Source organism: Pleurodeles waltl, chromosome 11, assembly GCF_031143425.1.
Source record: "Pleurodeles waltl isolate 20211129_DDA chromosome 11, aPleWal1.hap1.20221129, whole genome shotgun sequence".
In the NCBI taxonomy this organism is placed as follows: domain Eukaryota; kingdom Metazoa; phylum Chordata; class Amphibia; order Caudata; family Salamandridae; genus Pleurodeles; species Pleurodeles waltl.
Window position 1 is genome coordinate 614,626,728 of NC_090450.1, and position 27,158 is coordinate 614,653,885.

A 27,158-nucleotide genomic window follows, 5' to 3' on the forward strand; every position below is an offset into this window, starting at 1 on the left:
TTTCTACCCCACTCCAGTCTACCACAATCAACTTCACTCCAGTCTACTACAATCTACCCCAATCCAATCTTCCCCATTCCACTCTCTACTCCACTTCAATCTTTCCCTTTCCACTCCAATCTATTCCACTCCACTTGAGTCCCCCACTCCACTCTACCCCAATCTACCACTTTCCATTCTACCATAGTCTACCCTACTGAACTCAAATCTACCCCGTTCCACTCCAGTCTACCCCTCTTCAAGCTACCAACGCTTCTCCACTCCACCCCAATCTACTTCATTCTACTCAAATATTCCACCCTATGCAACTCCACCCCAATCTACTCACCCCACTCTGCCCCACTCCAATCTACTTCACTCCAGTGTCCCAAACTCCACTCAAGTCTGCCTCACTCCACTTTATTCATCTGCCCCACCCTACTCCTATCTACCCCTCACCACCCCAATCTGCTCCAGCCAACCCCCCACTACAATCTGCCTCACTACACTCTACCCCACTCTGCCCACCTCTAACCCACTTCAGTCTACCCCACGCCACACCACACCACTACCTTTAAGCCTTGCTAATGTACATTACCAATTCCAGTAACCCTTGCATAGCCAAGACCTTTTGGCTTCACCAATGCTTGTTTTAAATTCTTACACCAGGCTTGCATCACTCCTCTCAAGCTTATCCTGATTCATCCTGCCCTACCCGGCATATGTCCTAGTTGCAGGATTGATGGGGCTTACTTTCTCCATCTGGCCTGGTTTGTCTGCTAATCATTGGTGTTAGAAATGGGGTCTTTGGTTGGCAGTCAGGTTACCCCCAGTCCAAGCAAGGACCCTCACTCTAGTCAGGGTAAAGGAGAATCACCCTCAGCTAACCCCCGCTCACCACCCTTGATAGATTGGCACGAGCAGGCAGGCTTAACTTCAGAGTGCTAGGTGTAAAGTATTTGTACCAACACACAGAGTAACTTAATGAAAACACTACAAAATGACACAGCACACGTTTAGAGAAATAGGAAATATATATCTAAACAAAACAAGACCAAAACAACAAAAATCCAACATACACAAGTCAAGTTATTAATTAAAAAGCAAAAAGTCTTAAATCCTTTGGTAAACAGATAAAACACTGTTAGCGTTGAAAAGTACCTGGGTCGCGTAAAATAACACGCACGGGTGAGTGTGCGTCAAAAAATGTGTGCATTGTTTTTCCTCCCCGCAGGGGAGCGATGCGTTAATCCGGGCAGCACTCTGGTCCAGGCAGGCGTTGCGTTGTTTTTCCTCGCCCAGCAAGGTTTGTGTTGAAAATCCTGCCGCACGGTGATAACAAAACCACGCTGTGTGGGTTTTGCGATGTTGCCAGCCTCCATTAGCACTACAGCGCATTGTTTCTCAAGCCACATGCGTCAATCTCCCAGCCGCCGCTACAAGCGTTGTGTAGATTTCAGCAGCAGAGCCAGTGGCGCGTTGTTTCTTTAGCCACTCTCGGAGGTTGCGTCGGAAATTTCCCCGTAGGGCGGTCTGTGCTTGGATTTTCAGGCTTGGTCTGCCAGCTTCACCTGTCAAGGCCCCAGAAACTGGATAGGGCACCACTTGGCAGGGCAGGAGTCTCAGCAGAGAGTCCAGGTGCCGGCAGGGGAACTCTTTGATGGCCCTGAGACTTCAACAACAGGAGGCAAGCTCAGGAAAAGCCCTTGGAGATTTCGTCACAAGCAAGAATGCACAACAAAGTCCAGTGTTTGTCCCCTTTCACCAGGCAGAAGCAGCAACTGCAGGATAGCGCCAAAAAGCACAGGCAGGGCAGCAGTTCTACCCCGCTCTTCTCCAGGCAGAGGTTCCTCTTGATGTCCAGAAGTGATCCAAAGTCTGTGGTTTTGGGTGCCCTTCTGATACCCATTTTGCCCTTTGAAGTAGGCTTACTTCAAAGGAAAGTCTCTCTTGTTTGTGAAATCCTGCCTTGCCAAGGCCAGGCCCCAGACACATACCAGGGGGTTGGAGACTGCATTGTGTGAGGGCAGGCACAGCCCTTTCAGGTTTGAGTAACTACTCCTCCCCTCCCTCCTAGCACAGATGGCTCATCGGGATATGCAGGCTACACCCCAGCTCCCTTTGTGTCACTGTCTAGAGAGAGCTGCCAACAGCCCAACTGACAAACTGACCCAGACAGGGAATCCACAAACAGGCAGAGTCAAAGAATGGTTTAAGCAAGAACATGCCCACTTTCTAAAAGTGGCATTTTCAAACAAATCTCAAAATTAACTTTACTAAAAGATGTATTTTAAAATTGTGAGCCCAGATACCCCAAACTCCACGTCTGTCCGCTCCCAAAGGGAATCTACGCTTTAATCATATTTAAAGGCAGTCCCCATGTTAACCTGTGAGAGGGATAGGCCTTGCAACAGTGAAAACCGAATTTAGCAGTATTTCACTGTTAGGACCTATAAAACACATTAGTATATGTACTACCTTAAACATACACTGCATCTTGCCCATGGGGCTACTTAGGGCCTACCTTTGTTAGAATTCATTTTGAATTGCTTCGTTTCTTTTACACGTGTAAGTTTGAGCTTTTGTTGTCTCTGAACGCACTGTCTATCACATATGTTATCTTATGTATATTTGTTTAGGTAAAATAAGCCTGGTTCCACGCCATGGGCTTGCAGCTGGTTTCTTTCCCTAACTGGGGCACTGTATTCATTATAATTGTGTGTTCAAATAACTAACTGACCTCGGCTGTGGTATTTTGGGGAGGGAAAGGCTGATATCTATACCTTTGAACAACGTAATCCTTTGAAGGGTCTCAAGAATGTGGGGAGTCAGGCAGCTGCAGAAGGGAGGCAAGGACAAGGCTGGGAATGGAACAAGTGTGTGGATACTGATTAACTCCTTAAAAATATCTGTATGACGTATATCATTAGTTACACATTTTATGTATCCTTTGATGTATGAGTATAAATATCACTGTTAAACGCTTTATGTCAGCACACTTTACTTCGGGCCTGGGATGCCAGTGGTAAACCTGTCCTCTTTGCTGCAGCAAAAATAAACAGACCTTTGGTCATTGATTTTTCACTCCGGCTCTCCGTGTCAAAACTCCTTTGTAAATGCATTTGTAAGTATCTGCAAATATGTGCATTTGACAATTTGGCGCCCGAACAGGGACCTTCCAGTGGATATCTTCAGTAGCTCTGTCACGAGACGTGCTGCCAGTGGGGGGACGCCGTTCCGGAGGTGTAGATTCCAGGGGCCCCTGCACAAAGACTTAGTTTCTGAAGCAGCTGCATCTTATCCACCGGGCAGGTTTCCCCCCGTTTTCTCATGATGTCCCAGCGAAGTCCCTGAAACATCGGTGTTTATCTTGACGGATTAGTCTGACACGGGCGGCCGGAGAGAAATCCAGGAAAAAGCAGATAGTCAGGTAAGACTGTTCCTCGCTGGCTATTTGTCTGCTTTAACTTGCATTTGAGAGAATAATTGTTTTTGGATAACTTATCATTTTTGGGAATGATTAGTTCTTGGTAAATTTGCATTTGTACAAGGTACCATTTGACAATTTGTATTACATGTGTTTTTCTTGTTTGAGTAATTTGCCCAGGCCTGGAGCAATTTGTAAGTTGGTAAATATTTGAAAAGGTTTTCTTTGGTGCACATTTGAAAAAGGGTTTTTTTTTCGGTGCAGGTTGCATTTTGAAATTTGGTGCGTGTTGCATTTTGAAAAAATTAAAAGGTTAGATATGGGAAATAAGAAATGTTGGCAAGGGTTATGTCTTTGTTTTCGCCGAAATCATGTGCCACGTTTAGATAAAAAGCAACCCATTCCAAAAGAGGGAACACCAGGGTGGGACATGTTAAAGGATTATGGTTTAGAGAATAATTTGTATAATAGTATATGGCGCAAATATACTAGACATTGTCCTGACCTCCAGTGGCCGGAGGATGGGTCTTTTGATTTAAAGAAACTAACTTACCTACAGGAATGTTTGTTTCATAAAAAGGCTAGACAACATATGTTTGAAGTATACAGAAAATGGGAAATTGAGGCCACCAAAAGAAAAACGAAGTCAGATAAACTGTTAGAGAAGGAGAACCGGAGAACCATCATGCAGAAAGCCGCCCTGTACCACCATTCCCAAACCCAGAAAAGAATTGAGTCTGAAGATAGAGTCCATAGGGCCCAGGTGGAGGGAAGTTATGTATCAAAGCCAACAGAACCCAAACATGCATTAGAGGAAGATGAGGTAATGCTACAGCTATTAGATAATAGCCCTACTGCACCTCCACCTTACACACCCCCTGCAGTAGCCCAACCTATCATGGGGGCACAGCAACAGCAGCAAGGGCAAGGGCACAATTTGGGAAATCCAGGTGCACCACTACAGCAGCATGTGCCACAGCCACCACAGCCTCTAGCTCAAGCCACCCAAATAGCCCAAGTCCTAATCCCTCCGCCACCTGCCCCACCACTACCAGCCAACACTGCAAGGTTACCAATAATGTCCCCTGCCCCTAATACCCCAAATGGACAACGCCGACGGTGCACAGCCACTCACTCACTTTCACCCATATGGAGCACACATATGAAGTCGATTTCGCCCCCTGGTACCCGCTCCACTATTGGGGATTGGGAAAAACGGGTTATCAAGGATCAGTCAGATAACTGGATGTCACATCTTATTTACACCCACACCGATATTATGGACACAATACAACAGATGTCACATTTTGGACAGCAATTAGCACTGTTGTATATGATTGAAAAATTGGAGAGGGATTGGAAGTCTTGCATTACAGATTCTACCCCTCTCCCTTATGAACAAGAATTAAACCAATTATGGCGGGACAGTAGGGCTTGTATTCTTGATAGTAGCAGCATAAATGAGGGAGTACGCATTTGTGTCATAGCCAGGGAAGATGTTCTAAATAGATATGACAAGGGGTACCCAATGAGGGAAGTGCACCCTGATATGCCCACTGCAGCTGCAGTCGCAGCAGCAGCTGCCGCCGGACAACCAGCTCCCGTGCCGGTGGCCCAATTTGTTCATATACCATGGAAAAGGGAGGAGGTAATGGCTATAAAGAAAGACTTGCCAGACCCTCGAAAGAATCCAGCTGGATTCTATCGGGACCTTAGAACTGCCATTTCCACCACAACCATGACACTCAAAGACATTGACTATTTTTTTGGTGTTTTATTGGGTCCTGAAGTTTGGCATAAAATTAGAAGAGTAGATGATGCACCTACTTTGGGAAATACATGGGGGGGTTTAGAAGCACATGAAGCACAAAGGGCACCAGGAACCCTGCCGCATCAGGATATTTTAGATTTACCTAATCGGATATTGACTAAGTTAGAAACTGTTATACCTCTTCAGACTGTGGATTGGGGAAAGCTTGCCACTTATAAACAGAAAATAGGTGAAGATGTCCCAGATTATTTTACTCGAATTGAACAAGCGTTCATAGATTTTAGCGGTCAAGACCTCGCCACCGTAACAGGTGTCACACTATTTGTAGAACGCTTTGTTAATGGCCTTCTACCTGAAATATCACAAAAATTAAAAGCAACAGAGAGTTCGTGGATGACGAAGGGACAGGCAGAGATTTTGCAGATGGCGCAATACTATGAGAGCAGGTACAAGGAAGAATTAGAAAAGAATGAGAAGTCAGTAAAAGAATTGAAGAAAAAGGTATTATTACAGCAGGCATACCCTCAGCGGGATGCAACCCCTCAGCAAAGGGGTGGCCCACCAAGGGGACGGGGAAGGGGTCGAGGCCGAGGTGCATCTGCACCACCCCAAGACCGCCGATTAAATATCAACCAATGTGCCTACTGTAAGCAGGATGGACATTGGCGTGATACTTGCCCATTACTGGAAGGAAGGCAAAGTATGTCACTTCATAGAGGGAACGCGGCAGGTAATGCACGAGGACGAGGAAGAGGTAGAACTGATCAGAATTCGCAGAATGAGAATCAGGTCCCGCGTAACACTAATATTTTTGACAATGCATTTGAACGACAATATTATGCTGATGATTTCTTTTCTGAATCCTACAATTATTAGGACAGCCACAGACAGGGCCAGGGGCGAGTAAGTATTCCTGTAGATCAAAATGGTCCCTACATTGATGTAAAAATCGAAGGAGAGGGCCATAAGTTTCTTCTAGATACTGGTGCCACCAGAACATCTATTGCACATTCTGCAGTCCCCGGGGCTCCCCTGTCTGGGCTTCATACCACATCAATTGGGATTTCTGGAATCCCCGTGGTGAGCCCCATCTCAACACCTATGAGAGTAACTGTAGGCCCATTTACAGTACACACGCCACTCTCTTTAACATCAGGTTGCAATGAAAACTTGTTTGCATTAGATTTGTTAAAGAAATTAAATGCAGTTATTCACTGTTCAATGGATGGTGTCTATGTAACTATGGATAGTGTTTCCCCAACTCGGTGCATGTTCTCACAGGAATACGACTTACCCCCAGAGCTACAGGAAATAGACCCTCGCTTATGGGCCAAAGGCAAGAATGATGTAGGCATTATGGATATCGACCCTATTGTAATAAAAATCAAACCAGGTGCCCGGTTACCTCGTGTTCCTCAATACAAATTACCTAAATCAAGCGAAAAAGGGCTCAAGGCAGTCATATCTGATCTTGTGCATGCAGGTGTCATAAAGGAAATAGTGAGCAGCCCATGTAACAGTCCAATCCTTCCTGTTGTAAAGAAACGAAATGATGCTAATAGATTAGATGGTGAGCAATCATTTACTGATAACACAGTATATCGATTAGTTATTGATCTCCGAGAAATTAATAAAATAGTAATTCCCCAGTTTCCCGTGGTCCCAGACATGAATAGTCTTTTCACCATGATCCCACCCTCTGCGTGTTTTTTCACCGTAATCGATTTGAAGAATGCTTTCTTTAGCATTCCAATTGCCGAAGAATCTCAATATTTGTTTAGCTTTGCGATTTTTGGTAGATCATTCGCGATGACAAGAATTCCACAGGGCTTTGTTGAGTCCCCGAGCATATATAGTCAATGTCTTAAACGTCAATTAGACCAATTCAATCCACCTACAGGCTCTGCGTTGTTGCAGTACATTGATGATATTTTAATTGCCTCAGATTCCATGACACAATGTAAGACTGATACTGTTGCATTATTACATCATTTAGCACCTCTGGGCCATAAGGTGTCCCTTCCAAAATTGCAGTATTGTAGAGAGGAGGTCACCTATCTAGGACACCTCCTCTCTAAGGAGGGAAGGAGATTACATCCAGACAGAATTAAATTGGTTCATACAATGACTGCACCACGCACCCCTTCTGAAGTCCGAGCATTTTTGGGATTTACATCTTTTTGCAGACAGTGGATTCCAAATTTTTCACTTATAGCAAAACCATTGACTGCTCTGACACTTTCAGATGTGCCCTCTCCTGTACCTTGGACTGACAAATGTGAGGAGGCTTTTCAAGAATTAAAAACGGCGATGTGCTCTGCTCCTGTATTGGGTAATCCGGATTACAGCAAACCATTTGTTTTATTTGTGCATGAAAAGCATGGCTGTACATTGTCTGTTTTGACACAGGCCCAGGGTGGGAGACAACGCCCTTGTGCATACTTCTCTTCCACCTTGGACACTGTGGCGCAAGCTTTGCCTACTTGTCTTAGAGGAGTGGCTTCTGCAGCAGCTGCGGTGAAACAAAGTGAAGGGTTTGTTGGTGGCAATCCGCTCACTGTGATGGTTCCTCATGCCGTTGATATTTTGTTAAACAAGACACAGACGCAGCACCTCACCAGTGCTCGTCTAACGGGTTACGAATTAACATTGTTCAGTCCAAATATTACTTTGAAGCGGTGCAATGTCTTGAACCCAGCTACGTTACTACCCCTCCCTCAGGACAATGTGGAATTTGATCATAATTGCATTTTTGCCACTGAGGAAGAAACTAAGGGACGGGTAGACTTGACAGACACTCCCCTATCTGACCCACAGGGAGAGCTGTTTGTAGATGGGTCTTGCTTCAAGTTACCAGATGGTACGACCACTGCAGCCTATGCCGTCACCACAGTCAAAACAGTGGTTGAATCTCATAGAATCCCGCAAAATTCGGCACAGGCTGCAGAATTAATTGCCCTCACCAGAGCTTGTGAAATAAGTGAACATCTTAGTGTTAACATCTACACTGATAGCCAATATGCGTTTGGAGTAGCTCATAATTTTGGGCGACTCTGGGCGAATAGAGGCTTTATCACGTCACATGGCACTACCATCCAGCATGGCAACTTGATTGTGACACTTTTGACTGCTCTCAGTCTGCCCCGTCAGGTCGCAATCATTAAGTGTAGTGCCCACAAAAAAATTACTGATGATATAGGACGAGGAAATGCTTTTGCAGATGCTACAGCGAAAGCAACAGCACGAGCACCATTTGACAATGCATATGTTGAGAGTAGCATCAAGGGAGAGCCCCAGTACGAAGTATTAGAAAATACCATGCAGTGTGTGAGAGATATTCAAGCAGAAGCAACAGCAGAGGAAAGGGAACAGTGGGAGAAGAACGGTAGACTAGACAGTGAGGGTTGTTACACAGATGACACAGACAGAAGAAGATGGATGTTACCTAATTGCTATGTACACGCTATGGTTACTATGGCCCACAGTCCTGCACACATCAGTGCCCAAGGCATCAAGACAACTTTGGACCATGTTTGGAGTAATCCTCTGATATCCAAAGCTGCTAATAACCTGGTTAAAAGTTGTATGGTGTGTGCAGTGCACAATGCAGGAAAAGGGACCCCTACGCCCCCTGGCCACTTTGCCCCTCCTGATCTCCCTTTTGAAGCTATACAGATGGATTTTATCCACATGGAACCGTGTAACAAACTGAAATACGTGTTAGTGGTAGTATGCATGTTTTCAAAATGGATAGAGGCCTACCCATTAAAAGACAATGGTGCTCTCTCTACCGCCAAAATATTACTAAAAGAATATTTTCCTAGATACGCCTTGCCACGATTAGTCTGGAGTGACAATGGCAGTCATTTTTCTAATGAGGTAATGGAGAAGGTCTGTACCGCCCTTAACATCAAACATCGATTTCATGCTGCAAATCACCCACAATCAGCGGGCCTTGTAGAAAGGTATAATTACACCTTGAAGAGCAAAATAGCTAAGATTTGTGCTGAGACCAACTTAAAATGGCCAGATGCTTTGCCCCTAGCATTAATGTCCATCAGGATGACTGCCAGTAGCAAGTCACGATTATCCCCCTATGAAGTTGTCATGGGGAGGCCAGCCAATATCTGGGGGGTACCACGACCAAAGAAGCTTTCTGAAGTGCAATATCCTTTGTTTGTAGATTACTGTAAACAATTGACTAAAGATTTGCGTTTGATCCACCAACAGGTCAAGGCCAGCCTACCGACTCCTCTTGAAGGCCCTGGTCACCCTTTTAAGCCAGGGGATTGGCTTATGACAAAGAATTTTCAAAGAACCAACAGTCTTCAGCCCAGGTGGCGGGGGCCAGCCCAGGTACTGCTTGCAACACAGACAGCGGTGAAAGTGGAAGGAAGGAAAAACTGGATACATGCTAGCCACTGTAAGCGTGCACCAATTCCACTACAGAGTACTCTAACAGCAGAATTACCATTGTCTCCTGATTACAGCGAAGTAGGGAGACAGGAAACACCTCCACAGGTTTCAAGTGCTACTTCTGCTCCTGCGGTGACACAGCAGCCCAGTGACGAAGAGTTGCTGTTTGAAGATCAACAAACTCATCGATACAACCTGCGTCCTCGCCCATCCAAATGAACAGAATTTTGAAGGTGCGTAAGGTGGTGACCCCTACGAAAAGCTACATTTACATCACCCTGATAGCTCCTAGCTTGGAATTGCAAACTGAGGTCTCTTCTGAATGGCCAAGGAATCCTTTGCTCAGCAGAATACGGCACGCCTGCCTTTGTGAAATACAGTTCCCCGCTTTCACCGCCACCGGCATTTCCGATGCCATTGATGTACCAGCATTAAAACGAGCTATCCTCACTGTTGTTACGCACACTTTGGGCGACGAGGTTGTAAATGACTGTGATGACTAAAATTCCAGCATGAACACGGGTGACTAGCCTGTGCAACGACACCAGAACATTGGTCAGAACAATTGTCTCAACGAGAACACAAGTATAGTGGGATGCAGCTTGTGCAACGCTATTCAATCAGTGGGTAAATGGAGTTAACAGTTCTGTGACTGGCGAGAAAGAAAAAAAAAAAAACCAAGTACCAGTTCTACGGAAGCGGCCAGCCATTAGGGTTGGTGCGGTTTGTAGTCCCAGCGGTAAAAAAAAAAAAAGAAAGGTGCCCTTTTTCTGTTTAATACCCAAGCACATCACTAATCTGGTTGAAAATTGCTGGCCTCCGCCCTCATTTTGCTGAGACACTGAACGAAACTGACAAACTATACTGAAGACTAACTTTGAAGTATTGCGACTTACTCACTGGGAGTTGAGACTCACCAGGAGTTAAAACTTGAAAAGGAGAAGCTAAGGGACCTAGGATCAAGCCAACCTCTATTGTCCTGGACCAACCAGTGCAGCCTAACTGCTAGAGTGTAAAGCACGGCGGTGCTGAACCCTAGTGGGTGTGAACATTGAAGGAAAAATTTACTTATTTGTATCTATACGTATATGATTATTAGTATAGTGATATCAATATTTTGCATTTACATATTTGGTAATTGTGTGAGTATATTTTTGAACACGCGTAGGCGGTTGAGACGAGTAAAACGGTATCATAGAAAAGTTGTAGGACCAAGGAGAAGAGCACAATAAAATTATGAAGATATATCCATTTGGCAGGACAAATATCCCTCTAGAGAATAGGGAAGAGTGGCCTTATAACTATTTCTACAAAACCATAATGAAGTACCTAGTGACCCTTATGTTAATATGTATAATGTCCAGTGGTGTTGCATCATTGTTGCAAAATCCTACCTTACATCCATTGATAAAGGTTCATGGAAAATTAGCGGAGACATTAAGTCTCACTGACTGTTGGATTTGCCGGCACTTGTCTAGACACCCCGAGGATCCTATAGGCCTTTATGAAGTACCAGTATCACCAAGCGAATATGAAAGAGGGGAAGTGTGTCTTGTACCAAATACCACTTGGAGATGTGACCAACAAGAATATCAATGGTACCCTAGGTGTGCGGTGCTCCCTAATACCCAGGCAGAATACAAGCTCTCCCCGATGCCTGGAGAGAATGCCACACTTAAAATGTTTCCCATATGTTTTGGTACCTATTTTTATGGGCAAAACCCAGAGGCAAAATACATGGGAAAGATCCCTCCTGAACAGTGTGTTTACACTTTGTTATTTGATATAAAAACAGGGAATTGGGATCTTGAAGGAGAGGAGAAAATAGACAGAAATTGGACAGCGTTAATTAATGGGACTCATCAAAATTACACTGTGAATTATTGGAACCTGACTGTGGGAGAAAATGAGATTCTAGTAGATCCAGAAGGATTGTTATATGATCCCTCCAGAGAACAAGATAGAAATGGGAAAAATTCACCTGTAATATTGTCCCGGGTTTTCCTTGGCCCCCTCTGGACGGCTAGATGTTCATATGTTGCACCCTGGGCAAATGTATCATTGCTAAATACAATCTGGGAAGATTACAAATATTGCAATAATTCTGAGCATAACACCCCAGAGGGTGTAGGATTGCCTCGAATAAAATACAGCATTATAAATTCACAAATCCAGGGAGGCATGTACTTCGTATGTGGAAGAACTGCATATAAAGTACTGCCTCTAAACTGGGAAGGGATATGTTCACTGGCATATTTGGCACCCAACATTACTGTGATATCAAATATATCATCTTCCCAGCCCCTTAACATGGGGAGTTTTGCACATAGGTACAAACGAGGGACACCCATACTGGAGGAGCGAAAGAACTGGGTATTTCAAGTATTACATGTTCTTATTCCCGGATTTGGAATTTTCGATTTGCAACTGGCAATGATGAATATGTCAGCTGAATTAGCCATTGCATTTAATGCCACCAGAGAGGCCATAGGAAGTATACAGGTAGAGATAAACTCTGCAGCCCAATTGGCGATACAAAATCGGCTTGCCCTAGACTTGATTACAGTACAACAAGGAGGAGTATGTGTTTTAATCCAACATCAGTACCAGCAAAAGTGCTGTTATTTCGTCAACAAGTCATCAGAGATAGAATTGGATATTGGGAAAATAAAAGAAGCAGTACAGGTATTTGAAAAGGGGGGCCAATATGAAGGAGGCGATTGGAGTTTATCATGGTTATGGTCTTGGTTTGGGGGGTGGGGCTGGTTGTTTAAAGACATACTTTTTATAATAATAGCTATTGTATTAAGTTGTTTATTAGTGCAGTGCTTACCTGCTCTCTGTTCCTGTTTAAAATTGTGTAAACTTCCGCCAGTGAAAATACTAGAAACCAATCGAGCTATGATGCAGAGAGAAGAGATAACTTCCCTAATGGCTATTGACCCCACTGTCCTCACTGCAGATACTGGTTGCTCATACCCATCGGTTGTTTATGTCCCCATGAATGCAAATTTCAATGAAGTGGGAGTAAAATTCAACATATATGAGGAAATTTAGAACTATTCAAACGTTTATTATGTTCAGAAGAAAAAAAACTCAAAAAGGGTCGATTGTTAGAATTCATTTTGAATTGCTTCGTTTCTTTTACACGTGTAAGTTTGAGCTTTTGTTGTCTCTGAACGCACTGTCTATCACATATGTTATCTTATGTATATTTGTTTAGGTAAAATAAGCCTGGTTCCACGCCATGGGCTTGCAGCTGGTTTCTTTCCCTAACTGGGGCACTGTATTCATTATAATTGTGTGTTCAAATAACTAACTGACCTCGGCTGTGGTATTTTGGGGAGGGAAAGGCTGATATCTATACCTTTGAACAACGTAATCCTTTGAAGGGTCTCAAGAATGTGGGGAGTCAGGCAGCTGCAGAAGGGAGGCAAGGACAAGGCTGGGAATGGAACAAGTGTGTGGATACTGATTAACTCCTTAAAAATATCTGTATGACGTATATCATTAGTTACACATTTTATGTATCCTTTGATGTATGAGTATAAATATCACTGTTAAACGCTTTATGTCAGCACACTTTACTTCGGGCCTGGGATGCCAGTGGTAAACCTGTCCTCTTTGCTGCAGCAAAAATAAACAGACCTTTGGTCATTGATTTTTCACTCCGGCTCTCCGTGTCAAAACTCCTTTGTAAATGCATTTGTAAGTATCTGCAAATATGTGCATTTGACACCTTAGGGGTGTCTTACATGTAAGAAAAGGGAAGGTTTAGACATGGCAAGTGGGTACACTTGCCAAGTCGAATTGGCAGTTTAAAACTGCACACACAGACACTGCAGTGGCAGGTCTGAACCATGTTTACCAAGCTACTAAGGTGGGTGGCACAACCAGTGCTACAGGCCCACTAGCATTTGATTTACAGGCCCTGAGCACTGTACTAGGGACTTAACAGTAAATTAAATGTGCCAATCATGGATGAACCAATTGCATACACATTTTGTACCTGCCACCTGCACGTTATCACTGGATAGCAGTGACAAACTGCCCAGAGTAACCAAAACAGAGTCCAGCAAACATCAACAACCTGGGAAATAGAGGAAAAACATTAGGGGAGACCAGTCCAGAGATGCCATGTCTAACAATTGGGTTTTTGCAGGATGTTAGAAAGGTGTTAACTGATGTGTCCTTTGTATCGTCACCTCAAGTGTGCTTGCTAGGACTGTTTGAGGCTAGGACTGTTTGAGGCTAGTCTTTAAATCAGAAAACAGTTCCTCTGCTGCACTGCTAGTATAGGAAAGAGCCCCACCCTTTTGGGGTGGCTTCAGGCCTGATTATGAAATATTCTGATTAGCTTAAAGACATGACATGAGATGGAAGACACTTACTCTACACTTTTTGTAAGTAAAAACACCTACACCTAAAAATATATACCCAGACTTTTCAGTGTATCTTATTAAAGATAAACTGAGACCTACTGAGGAAAGTATGTGATTCCAGCTCTATATGTTAGATTGGCTGTTTGGAACGCTCAGTGGGTTGTACTGCACATGAGGCTTACGAGTCCTGTTGCACTATATGTATTATGTTGTTTGTACAGAGGCAAATGTTGATGTGTTACTCCTCTGTTTTTCAAAATGGATGAGTAAAGTTTAAAAAAAAAAAACTTATGTGGAAGAGCAGTTTTCAGAAGAACATTACAAATGGCTGTAACCTACCTTTGGTGTAAACAGAGTCGATAGAGAGTTGAGGCTGACTAGTTTTTTACGGTGGTTTCACGCCCACTGGAAGACTCAACATGAAGACTTTCGAGGAGAGACAGTCTCTGCTAAGTCTGAAAACTAGGTGACAGTATAGCAGCATATGGAGGCTGCTCTCAGTGCACTGAAGCTGCATACTGTTTGTTGCATTCTGACTGTTGAGGTCTTTGCAGCACCGGCCTAACATTGATTGACTTTCCCTTTTGAAAGACCTGCTGCTTGACCACTAAGTAAAGGTAGTAAGTATCCATTTGTTATTCCTCCTCGTTGCAAGCTTTCAAAATGGTACTTTAAGGTTGTGTTATCCGAACCCCCCACCCCTGAGTTGTCATGAGCAAATTTTTGATAGATCTAGAGATGCTTCAAGGGATTTTTGGACATTAATCAGCGGCTCTGCGATCTCGGAAACCTGCAGCAAAGATCTCTTGTTGTGGCCATGCCTCTGTTTAAGCACTTGGCTCCTTGCCACTTTTCTAGGTCTGGAGAATTTCTGCCCCACGTCCACACCTTGAGGAGTTTACAGGATCACCACACTGCAAAAAAAGGAAATCACACTTAAACAGAAAGAGGTACACAGCAGGTCCTCTAGCAAAAACTGTATGTGTCAAAATGTCTCGAGAGCCTGTGTAGGGCAGTGAATAATATGTACGTATACCTATAATATTAGTTTACTTAGAATCTCTGACTCTTTCAGGAAGGGTTGAACAACTTGAAAAATAATGATGCATATTTTGTCATGTTTTGGAAAGCTGAGATTTGTGCTCTAAACTAGCCTGCTAAATCTGATAGAGACTTCTAGTTGCAGATTCCTTACCTTAGAATTTTCCCCAGGCGTCAGACTGGATCCGGAGATTTTTCTTCGAGCAATACCCTTGCGTATCGGTAGGTGGCCTCGGTTGACTCCGTAGGCATCGTGGTCACCGTGATGATCATGTCGGGAGTAGTACATAGACGCCGTCCTCGCGCAGTGACGTCAGTTCTTTTCTGTCCGTGCCACACGCTGATCCGGAGAGAGCTCCCCGAGGATATTTTTGGGCCGAATTCGACCGTTTTGTCAAGCTTTTTTGGTGCGACCTTGGTGCGTCGAGGATGTTCCCAAAGACCGGGTTCAAACCTTGTGAGGACTACCATCGGATGATGTCGGTGACAGATCCTCATCATGTTTGCCTGTGGTGCCTCGAGCACGACCACGACCCGAAGTCGTGCTCCGAGTGTCTGGCAATGCACCCGAAGGCTTTGAGGGAGCGGTCCCTAAAGCTAATGGCGGCCCGGCACTCGACTCTGCGTAGGTCCCGGTCTCGCTCGAGAGGAAGGTCTCGAAATCGGTCGCGGAGTCATCACCACTCGTCTTCTTCGAAGTCCTCGGGTCAAGGTAAGAAGAAGAAGAAGTCGGAGAAGTCCCATCGCTCTCCGACTTCACCCCATCGCTCGGTCAACGCGACACGGGACGAGCGTCCATGCACTAGGCCTCCGTTCTCGGAGCCTACGTCTGGGTCAACTCCACGCTTCCCCGAGTTTCCCAGAGCGCCCCCCACCCAACTTAGAGTTTTACGAGGCCATGCGCCTCATCTTTGGCTGTGCCGACCCCGATACTACGCCTCCGGGCCCAAGGGGTTTGGCTGAGGGGTCTTTGGGTTCCGCGCTGGCGGCTTTGGCCCCGGCCACGTGGTCGCCTCCGGATCCGTGCGCGCATCTGCACAGCCGCCGGTCGCACAATCAAGACCTTCCCTGGCGCCGGGTCGATTTATCGACGCTCCTGATGTCGGTAGTGCCTACTATTTACTTCGACCCAATTCCCATACCCGACGACTCGGAGTGGCGTCGGCCGACGCCGCAATCGACTTTGGTGGGCCCTATTTGCCGGAGGTAGAATTCACACCCATTTTCCTATGGGTACGAATACGGGGAGGAATTGGAGGGGTCCCTGGACCCTTATGAATACCAGGAAGAACTACTGTGGACTGGGCGCAGGACTTGGGCGAAACCAGTGGTCTGGATACTTCCCCTGACGATGGCATGCTGTCTCCTCCTACCGTGGCTACGGCGGAAGGAGCTACCTATAGTATGGTGGTTAGTAGTGCAGCTGAGGTCCTTGGCCTTGATCTACCTACTCTTGAAGTCAGGTCTAATCTCCTGACTGAGGTGCTTCAGCCTGGGGCTTCTACGTCAGAACCCCTTCTCCTATTTAATGAGGCCCTCACTGATGTCCTTTTGGGTACATGGTCCAAACCCAACACAGGGGCTCCTGTGAACAGGACTATCGCTCGCTGCCATCGACCTGCGCCGAACGACCCAAAGTTCCTGCCCCAACATCCTACACCTGAGAGTCTTGTAATCCAGGCTTCCTCTTCTTTTGGCGCATTCCCTTCTGCACTCCCGGATCCGGAATCCACAAGGCTGGAACAATTTGGTAAGAAGTTGTTTTCTTCCTCCAGCCTCGCACTGCGGTCTGTGAACAGCGCATGTCTTTTGGGCCATTATTCCCACTCACTGTGGGATACGGTTGCGCAAGTCCTGCTGCAGATACCGGAGGAGGCCTGTGCTATTGTCTCCCAAGCAGTAAAAGATGGGAGAGACGCGGCAAAGTTCACTATCCGTTGTGGGCTGGATACGACCGACTCTCTGGGCAGAACGGTTGCAACGACAGTGGCCTTACGGCGCCATGCCTGGTTACGTACTTCTGACTTCTCGCTCATGGACATGCCCTTTGATGGCACCCGTCTCTTCGGAGACAAAGCAGACTCAGCCTTGGAGAGATTCAAGGATTCCCGGGCTACGGCTCGGTCCCTTGGCCTTTCCTCCGTCACACGCCCCCCAGTCTGCTTTTCGTCCCTTTCATGGCCTCGTGGCTCCCTGACGCGTCTTCTACCCAGCCACCGTGCCATGCATGCTGGACAGCCTATGCGTGACCGTGGAATCCCAGGTGGCCGTGGGACAGGGAACCAGAGGTCTGTCTAGTCCACCTCTGCCCCCGCTGCAGCCTCCAAACCTTCCTAGTCCGTCCCCTCACTCCCACCCAGTTGGTGACCGGATCCGCCATCACCTGCCCCACTGGCAACATATCACCATGGACGGGTGGGTTGTGCAGATAATTCGGAAGGGCTACTCCCTCGCTTTTGAATCTGCACCACCACACATGCCACCATCCTTCCATCACCTTCCGGAGGGTCATTTGGTGCTTCTCCGCCAGGAAGTCGCGGCTATCTTGGCCAAGGGAGCTATAGAAAAGGTCCCTGTGCCAGAGGTAGGTTGTAGTTGTTATTCCCGCTACTTTCTGATACCAAAGGAGGACAATGGCTTGCGTCCTATCCTAGATCTTCGGGACCTGAACTACTTCCTCAAGAAGGAGAAGTTCAAAATACTCACCCTGGCTCAGGTTCTGTCTGCCTTGGACCCAGGAGACTGGATGGTAGCGTTGGACTTGCAGGACGCTTATTGCCACATCCCCATCCTGCCTGCCCACAGACGTTACCTACGATTCATGGTAGGTCACAAGCACTTTCAGTTTACCGTGCTCCCTTTCGGCCCTTGGGTGTTCACAAAAGTGATGTCGGTGGTTGCAGCTCATCTGCGCAGGTTAGGGGTCTCAGTCTTCCCCTACCTAGACGACTGGCTGTTGAAGGTGCCTTCGCCCCTGACAGTTGTCTCCCACCTTCAGACTACGGAACCTCCTGCACCAGCTGGGGTTTACTATAAACATGCCCAAGTCACACCTGACTCCCTCTCAGACGCTCCCTTTCCTCGGAGCTGTTCTGGACACAGTGCTGTTTCGGGCTTATCCTCCCAAAAAGCGAGTCCAAGACATTCAGGCTATGTTCCGATCTTTCATCCTTGGTCTTGGGTTTCGGTGAGACAGACTCTGACGGTGCTGGGCCTCTTGGCCTCCTGCATCCTGCTAGTAACACATGCCAGGTGGCATATGTGGGGTCTGCAGTGGGACTTGAAGTTCCAGTGGGCCCAGCATCAGGGAAATCTCTCCAACATGGTCCAGATCTCGGAGGGGACTGCGAAAGACCTGCAGTGGTGGCTTTCGAATCCCGATTGGGTCAGTGGCAGATCCCTCTCCCTTCCCCACCCAGATCTCTCTATAGTGACAGGTGCGTCGCTTGTGGGGCGGCCACATGGGAGAAGTGGAGATCAGAGGCCTCTTGTCTCGGGCAGAGTCGGGACTCCACATAAATTTGCTAGAGCTCCGGGTGATCAGACTTGCGTTGAAAGCATTCCTTCCCTCTCTCAAAGGGAAAGTGGTGCAGGTGTTCATGGATAACACTACCGCCATGCGGTACTCCAACAAACAAGGCTGGGTAGGGTCCTGGAACCTTTGTCAGGAGGCACTACGCCTCTGGACATGGCTGGAACATCCGGGCATTACCCTGATGGTTCAACATCTGGCGGGCTCTCTCCACGCCAGAGCAGACGAACTCAGCCACCGATGCACTGACGATCACGAATGGCATCTCCATCCGGAGGTGGCTCACGGTCTCTTTCTCAAGTGGGAAGAGCCTTGGTTAGTCTGTTTGCCTCCGCAGAGAACTCGCCATGTCAGCTATTTTGCGCGTTGAAGTTTCCAAGACGGCACTCGCTCAAAGATGCTTTTCGTCTCGAGTGGAACTCCGGCCTCCTTTACACCTTCCCGCCTATCCCTCTTCTGTCCAGAGTTATCAGGAAAATCAAGTACTACCGGGCCCAAGTTATCTTGGTTGCTCCTGACTGGGCTCGAAGAGTGTGGTATCCAGAGCTATTGAGCATGTTCATCGATCCTCCGCTCAGACTGCCTCTTCGGGCGAATCTTCTGTTGCAGCAGCAGGGGACGGTCATCCACCCGAACCTGTCCAACCTCCGCCTTCATGCGTTGAGATTGTGCGGCAACAGTTGACAGCATTTGCCCTTCCACCCGAAGTCTGTAATGTTATCTTGGCAGCCAGGCATCCATCGACTAAAACTGTATACGCCTGTTGTTGGAATACATGTGTGGCATGGTGCACCAACAAATCCTTTAACCCCCTTTCTGCCCCTCCTTCAGAGGTTCTTCTGTTCATTCTTTCTTTAGCCCAGCAGGGCTCTGCATTGGGCACCCTTAAAGGGTATCGGTCTGCCACTTCCACCTTTCTCAGGCTTCCTGTCCAGCCCTCAGTCTTTAAATCTCCTCTTGTGAGTAGGTTCTTGAAAGGGCTCACCCACTTATTTCCTCCCAATCCCTTCATCATGCCTCAGTGGGATCTTAATCTTGTACTTATTTACTTGATGTGTACCCCCTTTGAGCCAACGCATAATTGTCCCTTGCGGCTCCTCACATTCAAAACTGTCTTTCTCATCACTATCACCTCTGCTCGCAGGGTGAGTGAGCTTCAGGCCCTTTCTTCAAAGCCTCCATACTTGTCTGTGCACCCTGACAAAGTGGTGTTACGCACTAGAGCTTCCTTCCTTCCTAAGGTGTTTACACCATTTCATGTAGGCCAGTCCATCACTTCGCCTACCTTCTATGCACCCCCACATCCTTCCCATGAGGAGGAGAGACTCCACCGTCTGGACCCAAAAAGAGCGTTGGCGTTCTACCTCAATCATGCGAAATATTTCCTGGTGGACGATCAACTCTTTGTTGGCTATGTGGGTGCGAAGAAAGGGAAGGCGGTGCAAAAGCATACCATCTCTCAATGGGTGCTTCTTTGCATCGAAATGTGCTACGCTTTGGCAAAAAAGCAGCCTCCTGACGGCTTGCAGGCTCATTCTACCAGAGCAACTGCTGCATCCACTGCGTTAGCACGGGGTGTTCCTGTCCTGGATATCTGTCAGGCAGCTACGTGGGCATCCCTGCACACGTTTGCTAAGCATTACTGCCTGTATAGTCCGGTCCGTCGGGACGGCTACTTTGGTTGTTCGGTCCTGCAGGACTTTCTAGTATGATCTTAGCTCGCATCCCACCACCGAGGATGGCATTGCTTGGGTATCTGTTCTAAGGTAAGGAATCTGCAACTGGAAGTCGCTATCAGATGTACAAGTTACTTACCTTCGGTAACGAAATATCTGGTAGAGACACATTCTAGTTGCAGATTCCTTACCGTCCACCCTTCCTCCCCGCTTGCGAACTTTCTAGGGACAGGGATTCCCCCTTTCAGGTTCTTAGCTCTGGTGCACCAATCTCAGTGTTCTTAGCGGCTCTGCGATCTGGCGTGGAAAGTCGTTAAAAGAAACTGACGTCTATGTACTACTCCTGATGTCATCACGGCGACCACGACGCCTACGATGCCTGTGAAGTCGACCGACGCCACATACCGACACGCAAGGGTATTGCTCTAAGAAAAATCTCCGGATCCAGTCTGACGCCTGGGGGAAATTCTAAGGTAAGGAATCTGCAACTAGAATGTGTCTCTACCAGATATTTCGTTACCGAAGGTAAGTAACTTGTACTTCAGTCATGGATGTCGGTAGCTCTGAGAAAGTAATCCCAGTGTGGGGCAAAAGGTCTTCGCCTAAGGTGGTTCTGCAGTTTTTTTTATTGTTGATATCATCGGTTTGTTGTGTTTGACTAGAAAACTAGCCTGAAGTTTATGTGGAAACCGGGTTATTACGCTTAAGTGTTGCCTAGACAGTGTGTGAATTTTAACTGATGTTCCAGAGTTCTGATATCAGTGTACTAGATTATATGTGCGTTGGGTGAAATTTGTGAGTTATGTTTCGATGTGTATTATTGTAGGGTGGCGAGTGTTAATAGTATATTTGAGTTTTGTTGCTGTTATGCTGATACCTGCGTAAGTGGTATATCTGTGCAGTGCTGGGCGTGGCCTCTTATGTTGAAAGTTTGCCCTATTTACTGGACACCTTACTATGTTGACATGTCTGTGATGTATATGTTTGTGTTGCATAGGAGGGAGGGAGTGTTGTTGAATGATGTTTAGGTCTCAGCTGCTTTTTAAGGCATATCTAAGTTGAGGTGGGTGTGTGTGCTATGACTGTACTGTGGGGGTAGGGGGACTTTCAACATACTGTTACAGATTAGGAAACTGCTAGCATATACATCCAGTCATGTTGCTTCTACAAAATGTATCCTGAGTACATTGTCACATGCCTTCAACTTAACCCCTGTAAGTTTGCTTTGATACCATCTTCACCTTTAGTTACCATTTACTTTCTAAACTTGGTGTGGTTGGATCTGGTGGTGGTGAGGTTGGGGCATAACCAAGGCCACTGCAGGGCTGGGGAGGGTGGGGATGTCTGTGGTTTCTTGTTTTGGTGAGGGACCCCCTCACTCTGTAAGCCATGCCATTCAATGCCTGCAGAATGCGTGCAATGAGATGGAATAAGAAATAAACACTTGGGAAAGCCACTCTTGCTTTGCCAAACAGTTCCCTGCAATGTAGCGGGAGGGAGGGCTACCCTTCAGGCCCCTCTCCCAACCCCCCAACCCCAATTGAAGGAATTCTTTAGGAGGGCTGCATCATTTTGTGTTAGGCTACTCTGGTGAGGGTTTGGTGTAAAATGTTTAACACTAAATGTGGATTATCACTTGAAAAATACACACATTGCTTACAGATCGTCATGATAGGCTCGGTAGTGATCAAAATGCAGATTTCCTGTCAGTATATGCACCAAAACCCACCTTATAGCGTAGTATCAAAATAATGTGCTCTTTATGACTGCATCCGTGTGCCATTTTAGTCTGGAGATTCTAGTTATCTGAGATGCTCATGATTTTAGAGATATCAGGCCTCATGGAACTATGATGTTGCAACCTAGTTAACTACATGCAAACTTTGGCTAGAATACCACATGTAGGCAAATGGCTCCTTGTTGCAGTTACCCCCCACCTTTTGCCTGCTATTGATGCTGACTTGACTGAGAGTGTGCTGGGACCCTGCTAACCAGGCCCCAACACCAGTGTTCTTTCACTAAAAAATGTACCATTGTTTCCACAATTGGCGCACCCCTGGCACACAGATAAGTCCCATGTAAAAAGTATCAGTGGTACCAAGGGCCCTGTGACTAGGGAAGGTCCCGAAGGACTGCAGCATGTGTGGTGCCACCCTAAAGGACACTCACCTAACACATGCAAACTGCCATTGCCAATTGTGTATGTTGATGGGGAGAAAGACAGTTGACATGGCATCCCCCTCAGGATGCCATGCACACAAAATACTGCCTATGGCATAGGTAAGTCACTCTTTTAGCAGGCCTTAAATCCCTAAGGCAGTGTGCACTATATCACAGGGGAGGGCATAGCTGCATGAGCAATATGCCCCTACAGTGTCTAAGTCCATCCTTAGACACTGTAAGTACAGTGTGGCCATATTAAGTATATGGTCTGGGAGTTTGTCAAAACAAACTCCACAGTTCCATAATGACAACACTAAACACTGGGACGTTTGGTATCAAACTTCTCTGAATAATAAACAAACACTGATGCCAGTGCTGGATTTATTTATTTTTTAAAATGCACACAGGAGGCATCTTAGAGATGCCACCTGTATTTTACCCAATCCTTCAGTGCAGGACTGACTGGTCTGTGCCAGCCTGACACTGAGAGACAAGTTTCTGACCCCCTGAGGAGAAAGCCTTTTAGCTCTCTGAGGCCAGAAACAAAGCCTGCACTGGGTAGAGGTGCTTCACACCTCCCCCTGCCTAGCAGTGAGCCTCAAAGCTCAGGCTTCGTGTTACAATGCCCCAGGGCACTCCAGCTACTGGAGATGCCCACCCCCTGGACACAGCCCCCACTTTTGGCGGCAAGTCTGGGGAGATAATGAGGAAAAACAAGGTTACCCCCCCCCCCCCCCCCCCTCAGCCAGGTCCACCCCTAAGGTGACCAGAGCTGAAGCCACCCCCTCCTTGGAAAATCCTCCATCTTGTTTGTAGTATTTAGCCCAATAGAAATAGGGATGTGCCCCCTCCCCAAAGGGAGGATGTACAAGGAGGGTGTAGCCACCATCAGGGACAATAGCCATTGGCTACTGCTCTCCAGCCCTAACACACCGCTAAATTTAGTATTCAGTTTCCGACAACCTAACAAGAAGAAGGACTGCTGACCTGAAAACCCCACAGAGAAGAAGGAGACGACAACTGCTTTGCCCACAGCCCTTCCGGCCTGTCTCTAGATTCAAAGAACCTGCAACGGGGACGTATCCAGCGGGACCAGCGACCTCTGCCAACTCAGAGGACTGCCCTGCAAACCCCAAGGACCAAGGAACTACCGTGGACAGCGGCTCTGCCCAAAGCAACAAAGAAGAAACCATCTTTAAAGGGACTCCCACCTCACTCCTGAAGCGTGAGTCCCCAACATTCTGAGTCCGATGCCTCTGGCCCGTGTCCAGAGAAACCAACACCGCAGATAGGACCCTCAGGTGACTCCAATGACGTGTCCACCCTGAGACGACCTCCCTGCACCCCCATGACGATGCCTGCAGAGAGAATCCAGAGGATCCCCTGATCACTACTGCCTGTTAACAGAGAACCCGATGCCTGGAAGAAGCACCCGCAGCCCCCAGGCCTGAGAGGAACCAACTACCGGTACAGAAGTGACAGCAGGCGGCCCTCATCTTTGCCCAGTCACTGGCTGGCCTGAGAAGCCCCCCGTGCCCTGCCTGCATCGCCAGAGTGACCCCCGGGTCCCTCCATTGATTCCAATACCAAACGCAACGCCTTGTTTGCACAGTGCACCCGGCCCCTGTGCCGCTGAGGGTTTATTTTGTGCGCCTGTTTGGGACCCCCCCAGTGCTCTACAAGGCTCCCCTGGTCTGCTCCCCGAGGACGCAGGAACTTAACTGCTAGCAGACTGGAACCAGAGCACCCCTAGTCTCCATAGGCGCCTATGTTATTTGGGCCCCTCTTTGACCTCTGCACCTGACTGGCCCTGTGTTGCTGTTGCTGGGTGTTTGGTGTTGACTTGAACCCCCGATGGTGAGCTGCCTATGCCCCGGAGACAGAACTTGTAAGTGCTTTATTTACCTGACAATCTAACCTTTATTTACCTCCCCAGGAACTGTTGAATTTTGCAGTGTCCACTTTTAAAATAGCTTATTGCCATTTTATGCTAAACTGTGTACATTACTATTTTCATTCAAAGTTCTACATTTACCTATGCCAAGTACCTTACAATTTATGTACTTACTTGAATTCTGAATCTTGTGGTTCTAAAATAAATTAAGAAAATAATATTTTTCTATATAAAAACCTATTACCTTGGAGTTAAGTCTTTGAGTTGTGTTCTCATTTATTGCCTGCGTGTGTACAACAAATGCTTAACACTACCCTCTGATAAGCCTAACTGCTCGACCCCACTACCACAAATAGAGCATTAGTATTATCTATTATTGCCACTATCAACCTCTAAGGGGAATCCCTGGATTCTGTGCACATTATCTCTCACTTTGAGATAGTATATACAGAGCCAGCTTCCAACACCACATAATAGCGCTTTATCTTTTATTTATTTATATGTTTATCCTTTACACCAGAAATACTTTAAAGAGCTAACCAACCAACAGTGAGGGGCAGTTGATAAATCGTGGTACATTAGACTGTACTGCATTGGGGTGATTGCCTCAGCCTAGAAGGTAATGGGGGATGGTGTTTCTTGTATAATCCAGAATTTGTTCTGGGTATATCATTGCCTCATTTGGCAGAGGTGGTGCTTGAAGATGTCTTGAAGTTGATGTAGTTTGTGCTTACACTAAATATCCAACAACAGTGGAAGAAAGTGGGTAAGTGTTCTCCGAGTGATTGTTAATACATCACTTCACATTATTCAACCAATATATAGTATAATAATAATAATAGTGTGTTTTTAGGTCAGGCGCGCAAGTGCTTTGACCCGCTGTAAAGTATTGTTGGCTTTTAACCACGCCCATCACTTTCACTCGTTCATAGGCTTACCTTTCAAAAATCCCTTGATGTCATTTGTAATTGCTTTACTTTTGTGCCGCCTTGGGACGGTTTTGTTACCGCCTTGCAGACTGAACCTGTGACATGGATAATTGCACGATTGCTGATATTCTTCAAAATGCATGAACTATTTTTACTTTTGTCTCTCCCCTTTATGCTCTATAGTACGCATGGCCTCACAATGGCAGCAGCACCCAGAGTACAAACTCTATCTGCGGTATTGGAGCGCTCCTAACACTTAACTGTGTTACCTAATCAAAGTAATTTCTTTTGGCTCTTCCCTTCACACTCCATAGCTTTCCCAAAAACACTTATAATTAATAAATGCTTTACTAAAAAACAGAGAAATCCGCAATGCGGCTTTCTCTGCACAGCAGAAGAGCTGATACTACAATGCTCACTGCACTTGGAGAAAAGTCCCTCCGTAATGCTTAGCAAGCATTCTTTTTCAAAACATTTGGGACAATGGGACCACCACCAAAGCGTTCAGCCTGACACGTTATTTCTGTTTAGGTCATCTGTCGGTTCCCACACTCGGATAGTGGGGACTCCAAAATAATAACCCCACCCACCATTCAGTCTATTTTTATGCTCTCTAGCGGCTGGAACTTTTGTTTTACAGTTGAGAGTGGTTTGTGTTTCTAAGGGCCTTAGAATTACAGTACACCTGCTAAGAGTACAAATGTGTAATCTGCTCTGCTAAATATATAGTTGTATTTTATTACTTTATGCCATTCTATTTTCATGTGGTTATGTTTTCTGGGGCCTGACTGTATGGTTACTACGGTTTCTTACAAATTATATTTTTACTGTGATGTCCTCTAGGGGCTGTTCTGAGCATTACCGTCCGCATTCTACCCTCCTTTGTCCCGTAATGCTTTGCAAGTCTTTGCAAGTCATTCTATTACAACACATTTGTGCTCATAACTCAGCCTGTGGTGGTCCTAGAACAATGGACCACCTTCAAAACGTTCACCACAACCTGCTCTTTCTGTCTAGATCATCTCTGGGTCCACACACTAGGTTAGTGGTGACCCCAAAATAATAACCCCTCCCTTCATTCAGTGTCATTTTAACCTCTCTCATGGCTGGAACTTTTGTTTTACAGCGGAGAGTAGTTTGTATTTAAAGGGTATTGTTTGTAATGTCACTGCTAGCCCTGAAAGTGTGTAATGCACTATGCCTTCTAGAGGCTAAATATATGGCTGTGCTGCAACAATTTCAGTCATTTTTTCATGTGATTATGCCCTGTAGGGGCTAACTATTTGGAACATGACCATGTTTTTACAAATGCTATTTTTATTTTGTTGTCCTCTAGGAGCTGTTCTGAGCATTACAGTCTAATGCCAAACGTTTATTTCAGATAAAGGTTCTTTTTGGGATTATATGATACTTGTATATGTTTTATTAATCTCTCCTTATTGCAATTATGACCATTATTCAGGCCAATTTAACATCCTTATTACAATATGACTGTTTGAACAGTCTTGATATGTTTAGGTGACCTTTCTTGTTTATTTCTCTCTATACTCATCCATGGCTGTCTTGATTTGGAAATTGTTAGCCAGCTAGCAACTCTGCTGGTGGGGTGGTGAAAGTGGTATTTTATGGGAATCAGCATGGCAGATTTAAATTAGGATGCATAATGGCGACATTTTCATATTTGGGTGTAGATAGAGAAAGAAGGTAAATGGAAGTGCTTTGGTTATATGCAGGGCCTCTGGAATTATGTGGCAGAAAAAGACCAAATTATGAGGCAAGATTGACCAATTTAGGTGTCAAAAAAAGTCCAGTTATGAATTTACAACACCAATAGCTCTAGCTCGAGCAAATGCGAGACCCATTTGATTGCAAATGCTTGTTATGGATACATGTGAATGCCAATGAATTAAACGTCTCACTGAAAGTCATTGACTTGAATCAAGTGCAC

The 27,158-nt window shown here is 46.1% G+C and overlaps 1 protein-coding gene across 1 annotated transcript in view; it reads left to right on the top strand.

Moving 5' to 3' along the window:
• GOLGA7 (golgin A7) overlaps positions 1-27,158 on the top strand; it is a 191,915-nt gene that overhangs the window by 105,892 nt on the left and 58,865 nt on the right. The window lies entirely within an intron of this gene.